The sequence below is a fragment of the Chamaea fasciata genome, unplaced genomic scaffold (assembly GCF_029207755.1).
Source record: "Chamaea fasciata isolate MVZ Bird 193981 ecotype frontalis unplaced genomic scaffold, bChaFas1.0.hap1 SCAF_1, whole genome shotgun sequence".
NCBI lineage: Eukaryota > Metazoa > Chordata > Aves > Passeriformes > Sylviidae > Chamaea > Chamaea fasciata.
In genome coordinates, this window is record NW_027094086.1 from 35,617,894 (window position 1) to 35,637,138 (window position 19,245).

Sequence of the window (19,245 nt, forward strand, 5' to 3'; positions counted from 1 at the left end):
GAAAGGCAGGAAGTCTACTTTTCAAACATAAAAGGTTTGTGCGTAAGTTGTTTTGGGAGAGCTCAGGAGACCGTCTGTCACTTTCCTGATATTTAAAGAAGGCATCTGAGACATTCCAGAAATTTCTGAAGTATATATGTTTTCCTGTCCCTAGGAAACAGGAGAATCTGACATATTTTACAGACACGTGTATACGCTGCTAATGAAAAACTTCAGAACTAATAAAATCTTTCCGGACCAGCTTTTCTGTGACATGTTGACATCTACTGAATGTGAGACAATGATGCCATGAAAGTTTCATTGACACACATTTGGGCTGACCTACATATAATCTTTGTGCTTTTCTTGCAGACAAACTAACATACTAACAAATATGCCACATCAGCTAATCAGTTGCTAGAATGTGTGAGCAATGACAGGAAACTTGTAAGTATATCTCACTAGAGACCTGGCTTGCAAAGGGTGAAGAAGTAATCCTTTTCCAAAACTTAGCAGATATATGTTATCTTTTTTTCTACCTCAGAACAACAAATTATTTTAAAAATGCATAACTTAGATTTGCAAACTTACCTCAGCCCTATCTTTGCCAAGTAGCTGGGAAAATAAGGGATGTCTTCATCTTCACTTGAAAGACTGGGGAAATACAAGTCTTCAAGCTGTTGCACAGCTAAAGCACATGCTGCAGAGTGAATAAATCTTTCTAATGAGAGGAATGGATAAGCGTAGGATAGCTTGCATATAGGAAACGTGGTACCCCAAATTCTGAAGGCTTTTTAAACACATAGCTCTTGGAAGTGATTTTCCATAGTGTTGATCTTTGGCACATAGATACCTGGCTTTCAGCATCTCTGCTTGGACCAAGCAGGCTTGAGATCCCAAGAACAGGCTGGAATTGCTGGCTGCAGCACAGCCCCTGTGCAGGACTTAGGTATTCAGGTCCAACACCAGGAACAACTCCCAGACCCACACCACTGTTCCCATGCACACTGAAACGCCACAGGGATATATGAACGGTATTTGAAATGCAAGCATGGTTTATCAGGCACAGGGGAGGCCTGGAAACAGGTTTTCCACTTCCCAGGTGATTAGCCTAATCACCAGAATAGACAAATAACTGCCTTCTCTATGATTTATATAGTTATTCACACCAAAGAGCTCCGTTAAGGGTTACTGCTCCATTACAACCAAGCAGTTAGGACACTAAGTCAAATGATTTTCCTAAGCATTCAGTGATTTGCACTCAACAGAAACCCGCGTAGCCACACTGACAAAATTATTTTAATGCAAAAATTCAGAATAACACTGATGTCAACAACTTGAAAAATTCTCACTATTTTATTTCTTTGAAAAAAGATCTGTCCCCCTTCCGTACGTCTAAATTCTATGTTGACTAGCTTCTACCCGTTTGCTACTGTTATATTTCCATCTCTCCAGAAGGCAGACTGACAAGGTTTTCCCCTTCTGGTAAATAATGATCACCTCCCAAACGTCATGACATAGAATGTAACTCCACATTTGGGATGGAAAGAGCCCTGCTTACCGAACTGATAGCCACTTGTTACAGGGAAACAGATTCTTAAATGAAATCTTTGCACTTATCTTTCATATTTTGAGTGGGTGGAAGAAAAACCCCTATCGAGCAACCCCCCACAAAGAAAATAAGATTTTTGGGCCGTTATCAGACTTTCTGGTATCTTTTCAGCTTGCAATTTTTTTCACTTTGCCTTAAGAACATAATAGTTTTGATTTATAAATAACTCTGTCCTCACACTTATTCCTTCTTTGTTTTCTTTCCCTGACAGTCTGCAGATATATAAATATAAATGTCTATATATAAATATAAATATATAAATAAATATATAAACCCACACACACATATATATAAAAATACACACACACACATACACACATATATATATATATATATATAACCATTTAGACCACTACTGGCAGAATAAGATATGGTGATTCTCTTTTCCAAGGCATGAATCTCATCCCTATGCAGTGCTAGTGTCTCTCTGACTTGCAAAAAAAAAAAAAGCCTGCTTCTGTTTCTCCTCCTTAGTTGGACATTACACAAATTTCATCAGGCTCCTAGTTTTGCCCAAATTATATTTGTCTGGTTCTGCCACAAATAACCTAACCTAAACCATCAGGTAATTTTGTCCTGGTAATCTATGCCTGTTAAAGGAGCTTGGGATCTGGCTTTGGCTGTGTCTATAGAAAATTTCCATTCCATTCAATGGCAGCTGGATGAGCCTATTAGTTTGCCAATCAAGGAAGGACTTTAAAGAGATATATCTCTTCCTAAATACCTTGGAGATGTTTGTAAAGTAATGGTGATGACTTATTTTGTTAGACTAGATGAGATGAGAGATTAGGAGCAGTTCTGTTAGCATTCAGAGCAGCCAAAAATTGTGGTCCAAATGCAAAGATGGAGATCTAACCTGCTATTAATTAATCTAGAAAAAAGTTATGACGTAAGAAGTTGCTCCTAGAGACAGCCTGTACAAATACATATGACACTGCAGGCATCTGCACAGGCCCAAGGAAAGGAATGAAGTCCTAGGAAAAGAGGAAATAGCTACTAAATGGTGACCTGTTGTCCCACTGCAGCCTGTGCCTACCCTAAGAGGCTGAACGAGGCTGAGGCTGACAGGTAACCTGAGACCCACCAGAAAGGGTCTTTCCTCCTTTAGCTGCCCTATGATGTATGGAGGAGTAAATTACTTTCTGTTGCTGAGCCTAAAAGTTCTCAAAGCACTTTTTTTTTCTTTTTCTCATTTTTTTCCCCCTTCATGACAGACTGAAGAACTCATTGGTGCTGTAATGAAAGGCAGACTGCGTTCCCTGTCATGTCAAGAACGCTGCATCGGGAAAGTCGACATGATTTCATGGCTAATGATTCACTCGCTAATATCAATGTGGGCTGCAGTGAGGATAACCAAGTTGAGCTGTCTTAGATCAAATGATTCAATTAGGCCAGCTGTCCCTATTTGTCATGGCTCAACTCGCTTTCAAATTACCTTTCTAAAGTGTGTACGTGCCTTTGCATAGAACTTAACAGCTCAACTGTTTTACAAAAAGGGGATGTTTAGCCATGGTGATAAGGGGGAAGAAAGACGTCCCTTTTCATCTGCATTGAATGCTTTTATTCAGCAGTTAAAGTATATATTTAATGGGCTAAACTTTAAACATCACTGTCAAGTGTGAATCACTCTACTATCCTAATGACAATGATCTTTTAAATTTTTGGATTATCTTTTGGCAGGTTTATGAAAATAAAAAAGAAAATCTAACGGGGTGTGCATGCGCAGGGATGAGCAACACAGACGGGAATAAATGGTTCACAGAAACCAAAAACAAATACATGGTCCCTCAGATGTATCCTTTAGACTTAAAGTGAGCTGCAGTCAACAGTAGCCGGATTGTTCATACAAAGCCTACCAAAGAGCTCTTCTGCAGTGCGTTGGTTATCTTGGTTCAGCTCCTTACTGCTCAACACGTTGCCGGCAGGAGGGGGACGGGCCGTCCCTGGGCAGCAGCCCTCCGTGCAGCAGCGGTGAGCGCTCTGCAGAGACACACGATGCCGGAGCCCGGCGGTGTCGGCGCGCACACCCCGGGCTGAATAGGCATGGAAATTCAATTACCCTTGGTGCGGTCCCTGCAGCGCCCCGCGGGAAGCTTCTCCTGCTGAGGCTGAAGCAGGAAGGAAACAGTGGCTGCGCTTGCAGAGCTTCCACCACTGAGCATGACTTTTGACTGACTTTTTTAGCATTTCAGAAGTGTTAAACTGGGGGAAGAGCAACCTGCATGTACCTAAAACAGATGAAAGTTTTCACAAACATACAATCACAGCTGTTGGTATAGTCTCACACATTTCCTGTAGTTGCATTTGGCTGATAATTTGCGCCTTCTCATTTTAAGTATTTTAATCAGATTCCAGCAGTGGCTGAAAAATACTCCCCTGCTGTCTGTATAGCTTATTTTAACTATATATAACTATAACTATAACTATAACTATAACTATAACTATATATATCTTTAAAATATACATATTTATTTTGCTTAAGTTCTCTCTGACAATCATACCAAGTTGGAAAATAGCAGTAGAATTTACTAGACAAATAAGACAGTTTACTCCTGCCCTGGATTGATTGTCTTGTAATTTTGTGATCAGGCTGTCAAGAAAAATATACTGTTGATTTTGAGAAATGTTCTATTAGGGAATTATTTTCCATTTATCTAAGAAGAACAGTTAAAACTGGAACAGGCTGAGCCTCAGTTCTGAAAATTTGCCATTTGCTTTTGTGTTATTCACATCTTTCACACAAAATAGAGGCATCAGCTGAAAAAGTTTGATTGAAATACAAAATATCAGAAAAGGTCTAAAATGCCTAAATTGGCCTTCTGCTTCCTGCTCCTGTGAGACACATCCATGTGTGGGAGTAAAAGTAATAAGCCCATATACATTGCTTCACTCACACATACCCAGTATTAAAGAGTCCAAGATGAAACCATGCCATATCACCTGGATGTGATACATTAACTTTCAAGAAATACAGTGTAGTTTGCCTTCTCCCTAAATTGTAAACAAATTTGCCAGCCTCATTCCTGGTACTTCTATTTGCTAATTAATTCAGTTAATCAAAACCACAATGCATTTTGCAGCTTGCAGTCTCCAGCTTTGACTGCAAAAGACACAGCTATGGATGACAAAACCATGGCACTGAAGAAAAAGGAAAGATTTGTTGTGAGTTTTAGTGTAGAAACTTTCCAAAGGTCAGAAAAACCTGAATGATTACAGTCAAGAAATGTGGCCTGACCAAGATGATGCATTAGGGTTTTAATTTATTTCTGTCTGCTCTGTTTTCTTTCATATTCCTGATATACAAATCTTGGCAAGGAGGAAGAATCTAAGAAAAGTGACTTTTTCCTTCCAAATATTTTAATATGCAAAGAGACTGCTAAATAGATTTCTGAGTATATTGAAAAATTCCCTTGAATTTTGCCTTGAAAAATACCTTTCAGTGCTCATATTTCAGCCTCCCTCCATTTTCTCTCCTATTTGGCCATATCTCAGAGGGGGACATTTCCAGTCTACAGTCTCTGCTCACTTGGAATAATGTTTGTTTGCATGAGTAAACCAGCTAAAGTGGCTATCACTGGAGTCATAACTAGAAGATGAAACCAGTTGGGACTATTCCCATGTGAAGTGAGTCAGGTTGCTGAATCAGGCCCATGTATGAATTTTTCTGTCTCCCAAAGGGTTTTATTCAATCTCATTAAAAAACCAAAAAAACCAAAAAAAACCAAACAAAAAACAAAAACCAACCAACCAACCAAACAAAACACAAACAAACAAAAAAAACACCAACCAAAAAACCAACCAAAAAACCACAACCAACCAAACAAAAAACCCCCAACTTCTTGTAGAGCACGAGACAACAAAAACCTGGAAATGTGAAGTACAGGAGGGGAGAAAACATAATGTCCTTCCAGTTTTTCTCTCAATTTTCTTTCCTGCAGTGTGACTAAAAAGAGAGCTCTCTGGTGAATTGTATAATTCTAAGCTTTTATCAGATTGCTATTTTCATTCTGTTCTTGCTTAAATATATGGTACATATACTTTTTAGTATTTTTAAAAATTAAGTAACCCTCTTATGTCTATTTTTTTAAAGACCATAAAGAATTGGAAGGTATTAATAGTGTTCATTGTGTAGTGTGTATTTGGGGGTCCATTTCTACAATGATACAGAGCTGGACAGTGTAAAAACAGAAGAAATATGAAAACTGTAAAGACATTTAATGTGTAAAAAGGACCAACTAATGTGTGTCAGCTCAGCCAGATGCCCAAGGCTAAATGTCTTGATGTGAGATGGTGATTCAGCTGTCAAGGTGCCTGAGTAGACTTGTGGTCATCATAATGATTGGCTATGTTTTGGGGTTTTTTTGGTGAGTTTTTTTGGGTTCATTTCTTTTCTTTTTCTTTTTCTTTTTTTTTTTTTTTTTGTTTTCAAAGACAATAAACAGAAAAAAGGTCAAAGCTATTCAAATGAACAAACGGCCCATTTTGGTGGAAATATAGCAGGGCTTGTTAACTCAATTCACATCTTTTGTGTCAGTTTTCTAACATACCATACATCTGGAAAAATGCAGTGATTTGAAAAAGACATAATGTGCCTATTGCCCCAAAGGTTTTGCTTACAGTATGTAATAAAATATGATACAGTTTTTCATGGAGATGGGATATGGTAATTTGTTTAGATATAATATGAAAGTATCAGTCTGTGAAATGAACAGCATAAAAAGTAAGCAAATGGTCAGGATATGTTAGCTAACAAAACAGCAAGTTCAAGAACACTTATTCAAGTGAAAATCAGAGGCTTCAGCAACAATATTTTTTCCCTTAAAATGGGTCCTTTCTGATAGTGTCTAATATTTTGATGTTGATTGCCATTAACGAGGCTGTGTTTTTCTGTGACAGAGACCTTCCTACTCTTGGCTAAACTTAGCTCCAGTCAGGTGAAAATCTAGGCAATGAACAGAGAACTCAAGTTTTCAGGTATCCCAGAACATCAGCACTTCATAAGAACACACACGCCGAGTCAGCTCAAAGGTCCCCATCCAGTTTGACATGATGATGTTGCTGCTGGCTAACACTTGAATGGAGGAAAGCATCTAAAACTCACATAATCTGGGCAAGCAGTTAAGTCATATTTGACTCTTGATTTTAGCCTAATTAGACTTTCCTTCACATTTCTTTGTTGCGCTTCATATTAGCAGCCCTGTAGCGTGTGGTGTTAGCCTTTATTTGTGGAATATTTAGCATGCATGTCAGAACTTTGTTATTCAACCCCCACTCTTCCCTTTTAGCTTGTGCAGGTGCTCTCAGTCCTTAAAAGCAACTGTTTGTTGGAGTGTGCTTTTGCAAACTGTCAGGAAGCAAATGACATTTGTGAAAAGCAGGTTTTTCTTTTCTGCTCGCAAATTGAACACAAATGTGTTTAAGAAGTGGTCAGAGCTATGATTTATGCCTTATCTGTGTCAAGACTTTACTTTTTGCATATATGCAAGGATACACCGAGAAAAACAGTGGTAATTGGGTAATCTGACTTTAAACCAAAGAAATGAGGAGTTTTATTCTTTTTAAGTAATCCTTCTTGGAGCAAGTAGCTTCACCTTATGTTGATTTTCTCTGCTTTACAGTCATTCTAGCCCATTTCAGAGTCCTCTAAGTCTTCCCCCATATTCAACCACTTGTACTGAGTGGATCCATCCTTGTTAGATGGCATTAATTTAGCTCAGCCTTAGGTTCTCTGTACAACACAAAAATTAGGGGCTATTTTCTCTGGTTTCCCTATATGTCCAGCAGAGAGAGAAAGGATCCTCAATAGAGTGATTCTGACCAAAAGTAAATTAGTTTAGCCTAATTCACACAGCCAGGTGACTACTTTCAGTGAGACAGTGTAAATAGCTTCTCTCAGTGCCCTCTGCAGCCCTAAGCCTTATTTCTGGGTGCCAAATGTCCTGTTAAAAAGCAAAGGCACCTCCCTCCCCTTGCCAAACTTGACTGAATCCTGATTGTGACCATGACAATTTTGAATGGAGCTTTCATAGTTTACCACCTGGATGGCTGGACAAGAGCTGAAAACTGGCATGAGGAAAGTGAGTGAATCAGGTCTGGGGAAGAGTCAAGAAACCCCATGAGATTTCTTTAGATGGAGAACTCCTTGCAGGCATTCCACTGCAGGAAAGGCCAAGAAGGTTTTTGCACCAGGGTGTATCTGCCTAGAATGGGAAAAACCTGATATTGATGTGGATGTCATGATTAACAAAGAAAGTATCTTGAACTGGCACTGGAAAGTTGACACTGCTCAGTTTTATATAATCAAATTCCTAAAACCTGTGTAAATGAGTCCCATCAGTGTAAAGTCACTGGGAACCCGTGACTTATGGCCTTGAAAAACACCTAAAGAAGCAGCAAGTGAATGGAGTATCAATTTATTTTATCAATAAACTTTCACATAGCCAGGGTATACTGTTTCTGGTTGAAAAGAAGGGTTGAGTAGGGTAGAAGGTTAAAAAGAGCAGATTTTCCTTGTGAAAAGTGCAAGTAGGCCGTGTGTTGAAGGTATGAACTGTTCCCTGACTGTTGACTGCATTTTAACTCCATCTTTCAAATATTTGAGAACTCAGCTCAAAGGAGCCCAAGCAGCAAATGCTGTGACTACAAGGGGTTAACAGGCAATTTATGTAAAGTCTTAGTATTCTGCAAAATGAAATGTGCATGTGAAATGGAAAAAAAAAAAAAAAAAGGAAAAGATTATATTTGTCAGCTGTGCTACCATATGTTGCTCTGGCGGAAGCACAGTAAAATGGTGACAATTTCTATTTTATTGAATGAGGATCTGTGTTGATTTCCATTATTTGAGACCGTCTCTGGACAAACAGAGGTATCTTCATTATCACATAAAACTGTGCTCACCAGTAACCTAGAATATCCATGGCTACAGGGTGACCTGGGACTGCAGTCTCCTTGAAAATAAAATATCAGAGAATCACTTCAATCCATCTGCATATTTTAATGGATTTAGCCCTTGGAGGGCATGGGGGAATAGTCTTGTGAAAAGATAAGTGGCAGATACAGGAAATATAGACAAATTTGAAGCTCTTTAAAATCTGAGGAGAACTTATCTCATCAGCATGATTAAAACAAGTGTGTGTAAAGGCTTTGGTGGTTGCAGACTACTCTCAGCCATCTGGTCATACTGGGATGCAGAGCTTCATAGTTTGAGCACAGAGCTACACAAATATGACTAAATTTCTCTTGGACATAGGCTGATGGAATTGCTTAGATCCACTGTGTGATACGAGTTTATTTGTTGGGGTTTTATGGGGTGAGGGTATCTGTGCCGTTCTCTTTTCCACTGTATATAGGTGTCCTAGAAGATGCTGCTTTTGTTATTCTAGGATCACAGCTTTCTTTCAAGCTTTTTCTCAGCCTGCCAGGACCCCAACATGTGAACTAGAGTGAGCTGGGTGCTAAGTGTCACTGAACATCCAGGGCTATCCTTCACTCCATGTGCAATGTGGGAGCAGAGTGTCTCTCTGGGCCATATGTCCAACGCAAGGCATGAGAAAATATTTCCATGGGGGACCCAAAACTGTACGCATTTGCTTTCAGGGTATCAAAAGTTAAGTTCTCATTTTTTTATCCTGCTTAATATTGCTCAGTATCCCAGGAGTGTCTCTCTTTTGAGTCACCACAAAGTTTTCCTCTCCTTGTTAACCCTGTCTCTGAAGTGACAGCATTATTTCTGGACAATGACACACACCAAAGGGCTTTACAATACATCTGTTCTGCCTCAGCAAATATATCAGGCTGATTTTAACTACCTGAATGCCTGGCCTGAGAAGATGCATCATTGGGAACAGTTTGGTTCTGTGCAGTTCTGTACCCAGCCCCTTAATTATTGCCAAAGAGACAAGTAGGCAATATCCAGGCAGAACAGGTTTCTGAAGGGCCCCAGTTTAGGTCTGCCAGAGCTGGCACCCAGCCCTAAAGCATTCCATCCCCACATTGGTGTGCTTGATGTTATATGGTCCAGGCTCCAGGAGCTCCTGCAGGAGTGGGTGGGATGTTCCCTCAGGGTGGTGGAGCACAGCACTCCTGTTTCACAAGGTACTTTGTTTTCCAGGGGTGTGATTAACATCACTTGATTCTTGGTCAAGCAGAAACATACTGTGTTGATGAGTACAAGTGAGGGCTTCTTAGCTTTGATGTCGCACAGAGAATGAAAGTGTTCAAATCATCTTGATTTTCCTACATGCCTAAACAGGAAAGGGATTTGGTTGTATAAGCTGAGCATTCACTTCCATGATGGATGGGCTGATAGGACAATTATTTGCCAGATATTGACTGCTATTTGCTATAACAGATATGTTAATAGACCACTGGATAAAGGGACACTTCTGTTTCAATTTCAGCCTTTTGTGATTGTTGAAGAGGGGAAAAGTGCATTGATTTGCTTCCGTCTCCCCTCCCATTTTGCAGCAGACAAATTTTGGGTCATGGAATCACTTACACTTCCAGTGCTGTCACTGTAGGCACCAGATCAGTACAGCTTCACGATACCAAGGCAAGGTCTGCAGCTGCTGAATAGCCACATTTTAGAAGAAGCTGAACTAAAATCTTGATTTTTTGCAGTCATGTTCCTTGTCTCCAAGGTCACTTTGCCATGGTATTTTTGTTAGTGGCAAAAATTTCTATTTTCAACAACTCCTAAGAAGCCTCATGAGACAGTGATTGTGATTTGCTTTTAGCATGCTTGGCCCAAGAGGTGACCCACTCAAGGTGCTTGCAGTTGTAGTAAACAAAGGGCTCTTGTCTCAACCTGTCTCAACCTTTGGCCCTGGTTTTATGTGCTAAATTTTCTGTACTGAATAGTGGAACATCTTGTACTGAGCAACAATAGAGCAAACCTCCATAACTTATTTTTTTTTTCCCCTGAATCTGATTATTTATTTCTGGGGACTCCATATAGCACTTCTCTAATGTGATCAACTTCAGTGCAAATAATAAATCACTTTTTCATTCCAACGGAAGCCACACCTTCCTACTTGTCCTTTAAATTGCCTTTTATAGGACACATTTGATTTCCGCTGTTTCCTCTTAATATTGTGGGCTTGGGAAAGAATAAATGAGGATAAATCGCCTACTATTAAAATGAATTATATTCTTTCAGTGTTACTGTCCTAGTTTCTTTTTTGGTCTTTGTGTTTGATTTCTGAGTGCTTTTGTGCATCAAAAATAAGGTTCTAAATAAGAAGTCCATATTGTGCTCAAGTTTTCGAAAAAAGTGACTACCTATCCTGAAATGGAAAGATCATAAAATCATTATACTTAGGTGTTAGCTGTATTAGTAACTATTTCACAGAAAATAGGTTTGAGGACCTCTTAGAAAACTGGCAAGATGGCTTTGTTTTCAGTCATACTCTTTGATCTTAAAGCAAAACGTGAATAAACAGCTTATTTTTTACAGAACTAACTGAGCTGATATGTAAACTGGATATCCTCTTAAACTAAGTATGTTAGCTAGAATATTTTTAGTGTCTAGATTTTCATTTGGGAAGTTGATATACAGCCGAGGCCATCCAACTAAATGTGTCTTGGTAGAGGTCTTTCCATACATCATTGTGCATGCACTACTGATTGCAAGTCTGTGTCATAACTGCTGACTGTGGAGCAGAATAAATTAATCATTTATTTAAGATACGTGTTTTACTGCAATTTGACTGCCTTTGCATATATGTCTCCTTGCAAATATAAACATATTAAAACTTAAACTTGAAACTATGACAGCATATGTTTAGACATAACTTCCAATAATCTGTTTAAATAACTTATGATGAGTAGAACTTAAACAGCACATCTTTAAAGTGAATCAGATTACTAAAACAGGAGAAATCATTAGTTCTGTTTTCTGACAAGAACACGGAAAAAATGCCTGCTTTGGAGAGCTGTACCCTTTTTTTTGAGATTTTACTAATTTGACTTCAATGTAGTCAGATTTTTTGAAATTCTTGAATAACTGAATGGAAACTATAAAAACTGTATAGAAGAGGAAAATGTAATAAAAGTAATTTTGGGAAATATTATATTTTGCTCCTTTCTTATAGGGTTTTAAAAATTGTTTAGAGTCTAAGACCAGTAAGTTCTCTTTTCTTGAAGGATTTCTAACTGTAGATCATCTACTCTTTCTATTAAAAAATGGTCGTTTAGTAATGCAAGTCAGTATTGGTATTTTTATACTGCATATTTGAATTAATTTTATTTAACTACCATAAACCTGCAATGTTAGTTTTCTACATTGTTAATTGAATTTTGATATCCACCCAAAAACCCAAATGTGAGTAAAGACAAAATTTAGGAAATAGAGAAGATGGTTTAGCATAGTGTTTCATAAATAAAAAAAAAAGACAAAACATGGACATTAAGCACTAGGAATTATTTCACCACGAACACTATATTGTTCAGGAAATAATTTCCAAATATTTTGTAAAAGCTACTTTCAAACATATTTTTTTGCAACTAATTTGCCAAATGGTGAATCAACAAAATAAAAAAAAAAAGAAATTGAAAGATGAGGGTGTTACAGCTCCTTTACTATGTTTGGAGTGAGTTTCCTGATTGTCATCATGTTTGTGTTGTAGGCAAGAATCTATGTCAGTAGTGAGGGAAGGATCTGGTCCCCTGTTAGAGTGTCATCCCTGTGTTTGTGCACTTGAGGGAAGACTTTGTTGCTCTCATGTCCATCACTCTCTGGTGAGCTGCAAGTCTGTACACTGGACTGCAGCCCTTCCTAGGATGCATTTCTGAAAACACATTGTGGCATTTGCTTCAGATATTTTGGGGGAGTTGGTTGGAAGTGTTCCAGAGAAATCCCCCTGGCTTAAAAGAATTTTATTAGCACAGCAAAGTAGAATTTTGAATGTCAGAACTAAAGCTGTCTGGCAAGCTGTGGCACCTCCAAGGGCAGGAATTAATATGCAGTCTTTTATTATAGGGATCACTTTTTTCCTTGGGCTTCATCCTATGCCTAGGTCAAATCTAATCTGAGTTCTGTGGCAAGATTTGGAGAGTAAGTAGGATGATGATATTTAGATAATCAAATACAGAAAATGAATCAAGTATAGACCAATCTGAGAAGAATTATAGAAAATACCAGTTTTAAGCTGTGTTGGTAAATGTGAAGTTATGTATACCACAAAGAATGATACGAATTTTAATTTACATATCCAGGCTCAAATTATAAAAGATGAAGGATGAACTTCTCTTTAACATATGATATTGATACATTATTATAGAAAAGGAAAATGGTGGCACATAAAAGTAATTGTTAGAGGAAAAAAAGGGAAACATTCTAGACCCGAATATAAATATCCACCACTTGATGCACCCTAGCACAAAGGTAGTGGATAAATCTTGTTATAAAAAAGATCTAAGAGATAAATGCTAGGTCTTGGAATAAATGAAGAAAATTTTTAGTTGTATGTCAAGCTTCTATCTGACTAGGGAATGGATGCCTGGGTTTGTCCTGAGAATGTGAATGGAAGCAAAAATATTACATATCTGTAAGTCATGAATGGTTAAGAGAAGGTGAACCAGACATTCACATTTGCCTTTCTTCATAATAGCAAAAGAGATATTTAACAGGTATGAAAAAATGATGCATTTAAATCTGACATAAGACGCTTCTTTGCATCAGTCACATCAGAATGTAGGATACTACAAAAGTGCAGGATATTAGTAAGGGTACGAATTTGGGATTTTTAGATTATTCCTATTTATAGATATAAACATAATTATATCAAGCATGTAAGCACTTTTTACTGAGAGATAAAATTCTCATACTTTAAGGCAAATTAGCTCTGGCACCAAATCTGATGGAGCTTGAAAACAATTTTTCCTTACAACAGTATCTTCCTAACTTGCTTTGCTCCATTTTCTGAAACTCTTCTGAAGTCTGTTTTCCGAAAACTTTGTCAGAAAAGGTACCAAATGTGTCTAATCCAGACCTTGGCCCTATTACAATCACCTACAGAATCACATCTGGAAAGCGAATTCGACTGTGGGAAATGTGTCATTGTAAAGGCTATGTTACTAGGCTGATTCCTAGTTGAGAAGTTTTCTGTAATTTCATTTTATGCCTTAGAGATGGCATTTTCCAAGCTTAATAATTAATGTCAAATTAATCAATCATTTTTTTTGGATAGTTTTTGGGTGCTGCACCTTTGTACTGCTAGTTTGCGACTATTTTTTTAAAAGTACTTTGTACTGTAGTCAAATCTCTGTGAAGATCTTCCACTCTTGAACAAAAGAAAGCAAAAATTAAGTGATCCTAGTGACTTTCCTTTGTTTCTGTAAACAGGCACTGGTTTAATAGAGTATTCTTTCTGCAATGTGAATACTGCTCTAGCTGGGGACTGACAGACCTGAGGAGGCACCTGTATGGCATCTCTATGGAAACTGAGGATGGCAGATTCAATGCATCATTGTATCTGATAGTTCAAATCTTGTAACATTTATTTTGTACCAGGAACCCAGCTTAAGAGGCTGGTTGATTGCTGTGAGTCACTGAGTTGAAATGACAATCTTCTACAAGGGGCAACAGAATAATTGAAATATGGGCCTGGAAGGTGCCTGAAGAGACCAGCTGGTACAACTGGTTGCTCTGAGGAAGGATCCAGCACAGCTTGGCAAACTCATCTACATTGCCTGCATATCGAGAGATGAGACAGCCTTACATGGGTACAGATGCCTGGGTACTGCAGCAAGGTCAAAAGGACTGAGAGGGTAGATTAGAAGAGAAGCTTCTAGAGGGTAGATTAGAAGAGAAGAAAACCCTCTGGAGGCTGGGAAGCCACCAAAAGACTACCTTCAGGAAGATGTTAGACTCCAGAGAAAGTTAGTGCTTTCTCTGGCCTCTTAGATTGCTAGTTTAGTTAAGGATAAGTAGGCATTTTCGCTGAAGTTATTTTGGGAAGATTTTCCTTGCATGTATGAAATGTCTTTCCTTCTGTTATAACATGTGTATATAGCTCAACACTTGTTTGTGTAATTCCCTGTACATATTTAGCCTGTAGTGTTTTATGTTAGACTTTAGAATAAACTTGTTTTGTCATTTTCCGCTCACCTTCTGTCTGCTATTTATAACTATATGCAACAGTAATTAAGGAGGGAACAAAACAGCCTAATGCAATTGTCCTTGAAACAGCACTCTGTAACGCAAGGAGGAATAAGGGAACTTGTTCAGTTTTTGGGCAAAAAAGAAAAATTTACTAACAGATTTTTTTTCATCATATTTTCTTCCATAAGTCATATTGAATATTTTTCCATTGCTCTTTAAAAATGTAGGGTATAAAAGGATAAAACCTGATGTTCTGAGTAGGAGTCGCTTTCAAATGACTTGCTGTTCCTTTCTTGAGCCAAGTACCATTTGACAACTTTTAAATAAAATGTGCAACTAATTTATGGGAAAATTCACCGGTTCTTCATACCAAGAAAATTGTTGCATGTTTCAGACAATGTCATAGTGAAAGAAGTAAACCCTACCTGGGAATTTCATGGATCTGTCCTTCTCATAATGTGCCGTGTAAAAATCCAAGAGGGAGAGCAAGAAGGATATATGCATCTCTATGGTAGTGAAACAATCAGATCCCAGTGTGTAATGTTCATTTTTTGGGTTTTCTTTTGGCAATTCCTGCATTCACAAGGTAAATAAGATATGCTGGACCTGCAACTGCATAAAAATCTATGGTTATGGATAACAGTGCAAGTAATTCAAATGTCTTTCAAAGCTGCCCTAGCCTGTTCAGGTTCTTTACTACACACAGCACCACGGTACCTGAGTTTTCCCCTAGAGCATTAAATAATATGAGTAGAACCTGTCACATGCAGTTTGTTCTCCTAGTATAAATGCAAGGTTAGGTCAAAATCTTCTTCAAGTTTCATAATTAGACAAGCTCCATAAATAGGAGCTAATATACATATGACATTTTTTGCATTGTTCTTGGACTTTTTCTTTTCCATCAGTCTCCTGTCTTAGAATTTTTTTCCCCAGTTTGGTAAACATTACAGTGCTGAATGGCAGAAGTCCAGCATTCAAAAAGTTGGTTTGAATCACAACATTGGATCAAATATGTGACTGCTTTAGACAATCAAAACTTCCAAAGACAAGAAATGCAAAATTATTTTCTTTTCTGTATTAAAGCACTTCAAGCATCTCCTTATTTAAATGTTAAAAACTTAAGTTTTTAAATATTTGGAGTAAGGGACATTTTTGTAGAAATTATTTGCATAAAGTATTCTGGGTTACAACACAGATGAAAATCAAGAAATTAAGACTTTAGACAACAAATGTTAGGACCTAATCTACCTCTGTAAGAATGCAACCTTCTAGACTGGTACAAGCTTGAAAAAACATCTTCTGTGTAAGCAGATACCAGGAGGACATGGGAAGTTGCTCAGTTTGGTGACTTTTCCTCAGTGTGAACTACTTATGGCTTGGATTTGGAAATCACAATATTTTTGAGTGTCAGGGTCTACTCCATATCAGCTGTCATTATTGGCTAATGATAATATTTGATAATCATGTTAGAATCTTATAGATTTTGACAATCTTTAACTGTTAGGTTTGTTATGGCAACAGAACTGCTACTCTAGCCAATTGATGTGTGAATGTGCCCAGTAACTTCTCACTTTATCATTCACTCAAGTTCAGACTCTATCTCCTAGTACTAACGGAGCAAGCGTTTTCATGGCACACTGAAATCTCTGCAACTGTGATATATTATATTCTTAGAGCCTCGCAGATTGCTAACTGCCTCATCAGATCCTTTAAGAATAGCTTTTGAGCACTGATTTGTAGACAGTTATACCACTTCTCTTCATCTTATATCTTTCAACAGATATCTTGTGCCAGTATGAGTTTGTACTTTCTGTGCCCTGTCTACTTTTTGTGATTGCTTTATGAAGAAAACTTAGGTTTTGCTTGCAGTACTGGGAGGTCAATCTTAATTTTGCATGTGCTTAGAATGATGATAATGTATTTAGCTCCAGTATCTATTTTGAAATTTACTTTGACTGGTTATTTCCATTTTCACAAAGCCAATCTGTTATAGAATTTTGCTTTGATCAACAGACCCAACAAAGACCTCTGTTTTGGTATCAACATCATCCGAGCTTTGCCTTGTTGTGGTGCACTCATGAATATGTTTCCTTTTTATGTGTCTTTGCAACTTGTGCTGAGATTGACACACTTTGGCAAAATTTTATTGGAGATATGAGACAGCCCCCCCTTACTCTGCATGCTTTTGTGTCTTGTTATGATTGCCTCCATATGGTGAACAAAGAACTTGAAACTCAGCCCAGTAATGTATAGTACTGGCTACCTAAATGTGTTCAGCCTAGTTAGATCAAAACTTATGGAGACTTAGTGATACTGTAGCATTGGAGGTTATTTTCGGCAAGCTTGGAGGTAGCATGGAAGAGAGAGCTGCTGAGATCTCAGGCAATGGTTTGACAGCTCAATCATCAGGTTCTTTTGCATTTTCTGCCATTAAATGTTATCTCTTCAGTACCCTCAGAGAACATGGTTGGTCCTGGAGGGTTAAGTAGAAAAATGCCAGAAATTTGAGGATTTAAGACTAGGGGATGCTTTGGTAAAGCAGAAAGAGACCTTCAGTTGAGTGTTCTTGCTTAGTTTTGATTTTTTTTCACAGAAGTCTACCATGATTAGTTGTTATTTGTGCTTCTGACTGGTGTGCATTGAGTGGCAAGCATAAGACAGAGTTTGTGGCATCTGCTTCTCTAATATTTTGTGAATGTTGAGCTTTTTTATTGATACAACTGAACTTTTATGTTGAAACAAACTCGCTGCAGTTCCAAAACAAGAATTAAATATTCTGCCCAAACCCTAATTTTGGTGAAACTTCAAAAAACTATATGACTAATATTTTTGATGGAAAAGATGAACAGAAGTTACAATGGTTTTGGATTACAAATGTTATAGCAGTTTGCTTGGGCCAGAGGGCACAGTCACAAAATTAACAGGAAAATAGCTGTAAATGAAAGTGAAGTTGCTTTAATTAGATTTTATTATACAACATAAATTATAAGCTGTAACATAAGTTAAAGGATATGTCTGACCTATTGTGTGGGATGGGATACCAATACAAATGAAAAACTTCTGACATTTTCTGAAAAGGTAAAAGCTGTAGGAGTGAATAATCCAGTTTTAGGCATCCTCTGCAAAGATGAACAACAGATACCACTTATTGACAAGGGAAAGTGAATTTATTTATTTAAGTTGCTCCATCTACTTACTGAGTTAGATTCAATAGTAATTAGAAAACTTCTTCTTTAAATCAACAGATGCTTGTAGCTTATGCGTTAGTCAATGTGTTAGCACATGGCAAAACTGAGCTGCTCTGGTTTTTGTGTTGCTGTTATATGACCTTTTTCTTCTATTTGTTGATATAAGAAATTCTTAAGGGCAGGGTCCTTAGGTTTATACTAGTGAAAAATTTTGCATGACTTCTCTGCAGAAGTAATGTATGACAGGTTTAAAAATATGTAGAGACTTTTGTGACTCTCTTTTTACTTACTGTAGAGTCCTCCATACCCTCAAAGCAGGCCAATACTTTGAGCCCAGTAAAATTCCTACACCAAAAGTGAAGATGCATCCTCTTCAAGAAAACTCAGCTGAACATTTTCTGTAAGACTAAGGCCCATCTGTTCATCTGTGCTCAACATGTAAAGGAAAAACTGAAACCTAATATAATGCCCTTGTTCTTCCTATAGATTGATACATTTCAAAGAAATAAAAGGGACATTGAGATGTCATTTTTTTTCTCAGTGTTAGTATTCTGGAAAAAATTATTTTTCACATGAGAGGTCTTTCTTTTTCCAAGTAGATAGGTCTTGAAGTACAACTTTTGACAACATCTTATGATAGGACAGGATGTTATCTTATCAAATGTTAGAAAATCCAGATTAACTGGTAATGTTGTTTTTCTTTTCCCCAATCTTTTTCGATGTTAACCTTGATATAGGCCACAGGAATGGTTGAATGTCTTGACATCCATCTCTACCCTTTCCACTGGCATCTTTGACTTTCAGGTTTCTTGATTCCAAATGTTTGTTTTATTGTCCTAAACTTAAGTGTCAAAATAATAATTTCATAGTAGTTGGAAAGATGCTGATGCTCTTCACTTGGGAATGTACAAGCATTGCAGAAGTCTCCAGGGTTTGCAGGTGGCTTTGATGCCTTTTCCTACTGTTGTGCTCTAAACCAAGAAGATCTATGTGAAGATTTCACTTAAATATAATATAAGTGGTAGTTATTGTCAAGTAAATATAGTTATTAGTACATGCTCTGTAAATGCTTTATACTTTATAAATAGCATAACTATGACAGACTGTCTCAGAAAAGGATACTGGTATTCATTAAATATATGAGATATATATTTGGTTAAAAATGTGCTAATAATGTATCATATCATCTTAAAACAACCAAGGCAGTGGTTTTGTTAGAAAGAAACAGCAGATTGTCCCTTATATCCCCATGTGTGCAGCATTAAATCTGCCCTCTGCATTTTGTGCTTCTCACATGCATAAGTGAAATGGATTTCTTTGCATCTGACCAATGCATAAACCGCAGGGTGGTGTTTTTAATAGGA